At 33.0% G+C, this 5,994-nt stretch overlaps 1 pseudogene; it reads right to left on the bottom strand.

Moving 5' to 3' along the window:
- Nucleotides 1–4,086: 4,086 nt before the first annotated feature.
- On the bottom strand, nt 4,087–5,563 carry LOC126971988 (pupal cuticle protein 36-like; annotated as a pseudogene).
- Nucleotides 5,564–5,994: the final 431 nt, after the last annotated feature.

Below are 5,994 nucleotides of genomic sequence, written 5' to 3'. Positions count from 1 at the left end.
ACGTGGTTTTAGAGATCTAACAAAGGCTATCTTAAATAACCTTTGCAATACTTCGATAACGAATTCTAGCACTAATTTTTTAGATCTTGCTGAGTCATATAGAAACTTTCGTAATGATTTGTGAACTTTGAATTTGTCAGAAATTTAATAATTTTTAGTTTTCTGATGTTTGTTTTAATTTTCAATGCTAATATTAATACTAATAATAATACAAATACCTATTATTTCTCAAATAATTGACCACAAATATTAGAAATTCATCAATTTGTATTGATTTATTAGCATATTATTGTATTGCAAGATATCAATTGTGTCTCGACAACAATGATTTCTTACACAAATTATGACTTTAAATTTAAAAGTGTCGTTTCCACTAATTACATTCGGGTTTTTCCTAACTTTTACAGTATAGTGTTGGTTACAGGTTGTAGGATACCTCTAAATTACCTTGTGGGTACCACATATTTGTACTGTTTGCACAGTTTTTGTTGACGATGTAAATTGTGCTCTTTCTCAATTGGTTCACTGGCATTCTGCCAACAATTTATTATTACATTCAAATGATCTAAAAATTGTTTATGTCTGATGTGAAAAAGGCGAAAAATTTGTAAAAAGTTAAGATGAGAATCTAGAGATGGCTGAAGGTACTGTCTTTCTGGTATTAACGTTCTCTAGAATAGTCTGCGAATAAAATTCTTCATCTAACAGACGTGTAAACCGCACGTCTTGCTTACTTTAGTTCCTTTCACAGCATCATCTCGTATGGCCTGTTTTTATAGGATAATGAATTGACCGCACCTTTATGCTGCAGAAGTGGACTGTTCGTGCCATTTATAGAATGGGCCCTTGTGGGTCACTAAAACTTCACTAACTCTTTTCTTTCATTGTACAAACAAAACAACAAAACGAAGTTTCGAGAAATAGGCTTCATAAAATAAGTAAGATATTTTAAGAACTGTATACGTTTTAACAATACTTTGCCGAATGATATTACATTTTATTACAAGTTAGCACGGATTTTGCACATAAGCACACGACGTGAAATCCAATATTCCACAAATATTCCAAAATTCATTCTACTCCATTTTGAAAATATGATTTTTTAATTCATAGCTTAAATAGTTATACTATGGACCTAACCTAAATATAAATTGGAGTTCCCTCGGGAACTGTTAAGATTTTGAGATCAAACATACCTTAAAAATAAACCATGGCGCCATCCCCTTCTTCTACCTATCCTATCTGCGTCAGCGTGGGGTATGACTCAAGTCTGAAGGCTCGCTACCCTCGCTTTTACATCCTCAGTTCTTCTAGTGGCATCACTTATTGTCATTTCTCGGAACCAACTCTGGTATTTGATCAAATCACTAGATTTGATAAATGATAAAATTGTGCTAATATTTTAACAGCCTCCGTGATATAAAATCCAAGATTCCACAAATATTGCTAAATTAATTCTACGCCATTTCGAGAGCGCTTTATTAATTAAAATTCAAATTCAAAATTCAAAGCTTTATTAATTATTAGATGGACTCAACCTAAATATAGTTTGGGGTTCCCTCCGGAACTGTTTAAATTTTGTGATCAAAAATACCCTATACTATATTATGTACCCCTATTATGTATTTTCAACTTGTGTGCAAATATTCAATATTATTGGTTCTATAGTTACGCCATGAAAGCGTAAAAAAAGGGTCAAAGATCAACGAAACTCACATTCGCATTTATAATATACTATGCTGACCCGGTAGATTTCGTACTGCCTCAATCGATAAATAATATACCTATACTTTTGTATAAAATAAACTTAAAACAACCGCCGCAAACGCTACATACCGCAATTTTTAAATCTGTAATATCTTAGAAAATATTCACTTAAATCATATGCTGCAAGGGCCATATAGATCTAAATTAAATCAACAATGTATTTAAGTTATTTAATTAGAAAAGGGTTTAATACTGTATTGGTTAAAAACGCTTCGAAAATTTGCCATTATTTGTCGTAAAAAGAAAATGTAAAAAAAAACGTTATTGTGGGATATCCATAAGGGATAGACATACACCATAGCGGAGTTTTCTGTAGACCTTTTCAATGTGTACAATACTTAGTACTAATATTTTGATAAATCTCGTAGGGTTCAGCCTGCGTTTGCAATGTAAGCGGAAAAAATGTAATTATTTACGATATCACATTAGAAATCTCAAAAATAACAGTATTCTCCACTATTTAATGGATGTATACATAAAAACCTTCAGATACATATAAACCTTCCTCTTCAATCACTCTATCTATTAAAAAAATCCGTTGCGTAGTTTTAAAGATTTAAGGATACATAGGGATATAGAGACAGAGAAAGCGACTTTGTTTTATACTATGTAGTGAAGTAAAATATTAAATCCATAGTTCTTCTTCACTTCAAAAAAGGAGGAGGTTCTCAATTCGTCGTTATGTTTTTTTTAATGTTGTTTAGTCTGAACTTTCGACTGCGTGAATCAATTTTGATAGTTCTTTTTTATTTGAAAGCTGGTGCTTGCGTATGGTCCCATTGCAATTTGTTCCAGATCTAACAATGGCATCCATGAGAAAACCGTCAAAGTCTCAAATTTGCTGTAAATCTTTGGCAGAATTTCTAAATTGCGATGTGCTTACGTTCATTGCTGCATTGCAAAATTTAGAAGATCTACATATAGTTACACAAATAATTAGTTAGTATACTTCAGATTCACTAAAACTTAAAAAACAAAAAGGAATTAACAAAATACAACCGACTTCAAAAACACTATTCCAAAACAATAGATATAATATGCACTAAAAAGTATAAAAATTATTGCGTATTTTTATACAATCGAATTAATAAATCTAATTCTAGTTACGATTATTGTAATTTTAGGAGTCAGTGTTAGCCAAGGTAGGTTTCTAACTACATACATAGTTATAGGTGAGATTTGCATGTGCTTAAGTCTCACGCGCGACGTGAGAAGACAAGAGGAGAGCCCGTCGCGGTCGAGGCATCCTAAAACAGGCGTGACTGCCCAAGTTTCTACATCAACACCCACAGTTTATTTCCATCTGATTTGGACCTGATAATTTAAATTTTTTTATCGAAGAGGTGGATAAACGAAAACATAACAACAGGTGATACCTGTTGCTATGTGATTACCGCCACCTACATTCTTCTACAACACTTGGCTTGTCTTTGATGATCGTTAGAAATTTTGGTTCAGCCCAGTACATACCACGGACATTCCGAATCGGTTAGCAAAAACCTGGAATTATTCCGATTTGCCATACCTGGAGGGAAAGACTTGGTGACAGTTCCCCTATCACATCCATACAGGAATAAGGTCGTCACGTTATACCGGAATATTAACTCTCCATGTCAGTTACCGTGATTGTCGTGCGGTTGAATCTTTGCAAAGGTTGCACGCCTTTTAGGTATGAGCTAAGAAACGTGGAAAATCCTTTTACCCAATATACAAGGAAACTGCAGTAATGGCCCAAGTGTAATTTATGTAAGAGATGCAATATTATACTTTAAATTATTGATAATAATAAATGTTAAAAAGTGTCAAACTTTACAAAATTGTAAAGTTTCATTATTTTACCTCTACAGTAAAAATAATTTATCGTAAAAAAAATAATAGAATTAGGCATTGCTTGCGTAAATTTATTGCTATTTAAAATTCTGTAAGAAATATTCTGTAGGTAGTTTAAATTTTCTAAAATTCGTAAAATCACTTCGACGCACGCTTCACCTCTCGAGAGTCAAGCGTTTTCTTAATCAACACTCCTGGAGATGCCTCGTGTAGAGACGAAGCACATAATTTCGCAGTAATTTTGTGCAAAATAGCACATAAAGCTTTGTAACACTTATATTACCAAACTATATTCTCACTACAAACATTACGTTGTTTGGAGGTAAAAATATAAGAAACCTCTAAAATGGTGTTTTTGTGTCTAGAAAATTAAATTTAATAATGGCAATGGTTTTATATTATAAAATCAGATCTGTGCAGACCATCTGATGATAGATGAAGAAAAAAAATGGATTTTCGAGGGTGTGTTCTTATAAAAAAACTACAAGATACAAAAATAATATATATTATTAAGTCTTAATCAATCGCGACCAAATATCGTTCAATATCGGCTTCTGTAGTTGAACTGTCTTCCAGATCTAGCACTGTCCAGTGGAGGTAAATAAGTCCTAGCACCAGTTACTTGAGGATGCTCTTGAATTGAGGCACCCCTGTATTGGTTAAACTCGGGATTATCAACTGTAATAGAGTCTGTAGAACCTTCACGTTGATTTAAGTTGTTGGTAGGATTCCCAGCGTAGTTAGGTCCGTAGTTGCTAGCGATGTTAGTTTCGTACGTGGCCTCGTTGTAAGATCCTGAATTCAAAAAATATATAGATTAAATGTGTTCTAGTATTTTACGATATAAAATATTTATTTTCTTTCCTAAACAAAGTGCAAGTTTTGACTTTAGCGAATGAACCCACCCAGAGCTCGAACTTCAAATAATTTAAAGTGGTAGCACATAATTGGTAGTGATCATTTTAACATCAACGGAGCCTTACAGTTAGCCCTTGATATCTAATATACAGAAAGCATAATATAATGGTTGAAAATAATAAGCCCAAGTGAAAATAATCTGAACTTAAGATAACATCATAATTGATTAATTTGAGAGTATTTGCTGAAAAATATGGTAAGTGATAAAAAAAATCGAGCAGAGAAAACAAACCATCATCGTAAATTCCAGCGGCTTCGTCTCGAGCATTCTGTTCCAAAGCTCTCATGATTGCTTCTGGAATGGGATGAGGAGTGGGGAGATGATCTCCCTGTGGTTGGAAACCATTTTGATCAGCTGTGTATCTGTCAATATAATTAAATTTCCTTTGAAAAGTACGGAATTATAAAATTGCGGCATTTATTTAGCTTGCTGACTTTTTAGAAATGGAAAGACTTCGTTCCTTATTCTTTATATTTAGTGTGTTGGATTTATATTATCGATGGTTTCTTTTTTAACTAAAAATAATGATTTTTGACCACTTCAAAAAACGAAAACTTTAACTTGTAAGGTCGGTTAAGAATGAATAATTTTGAACAAAATAAGAAATATCAAACCTTATGCTGTACTGTTTTCCATCATCTCCAATGTAGGAATAACCACCCTGTGCTTCCACACCGTTCGTTGCCACGCCATTTTCATCAACAGCTATACCGTTTTCAGTTTCAAAAGCATATGCATAGGAATCTCCATTATTGACATTTTCTTGCCGAAGAATAGCTGCATTCCTGCTTGTGTCCTTTCGGGACGTTCGAAATTATCTAATTCAACATTATATCCATTATATCTTGTAGAATCTACAGCAGCAGTTCCAAAGGCACTGTTAGCTTCAGTTTGGTAAGAGTTACCAGAGAAACCGGCAAATCTGGGCCCATCTAAAAACATGTCTCCACCTGAAGATAGGGCATTTGGTGGTAAATAGGTCCTGTCTAACTTTGCTCCATTAGACAAGGCAACCACGGCAAGGATTAGTATCTGAAACAGTTTCATGGTTATGGAAATTTTCTTATTAATAATTTTCCTTATAATTATGCATTTACTTTTTCAAAATAATAATTAAAATTGTAAAGCAACTTAGAACATTAATAGCATATATTATTTGCAGCTGTATCAGATTAAATATAACTTGATATTTCTGTTATGATTATTATCTTTTTATTAAATTACCAATTTCATGACGCCTGCTGTATTCTTCTAAATTGGGCTGTTGAATGTTGTAAGAAAAAATGTGTGCTTTATTTATACATAATGTTGATCTCCATATCGATCTATATTAAGACTATTCTCTTCAAATCGTGATTCTTGTGTTGTAATCAAAATATAATACTCAAAGATGGACGCATCAGCTTGTACGAAAATGGATTAATGCAAAAGTGTGACGTACAGAGATACGCAATAACTAGCCATTATGATATGATAGT

This window comes from Leptidea sinapis, chromosome 25 (assembly GCF_905404315.1).
Source record: "Leptidea sinapis chromosome 25, ilLepSina1.1, whole genome shotgun sequence".
Classification (NCBI taxonomy): Eukaryota; Metazoa; Arthropoda; class Insecta; order Lepidoptera; family Pieridae; genus Leptidea; species Leptidea sinapis.
Note: the sequence above shows the minus strand (reverse complement) of the source record. Positions and strands in the feature narration are given on the sequence as shown.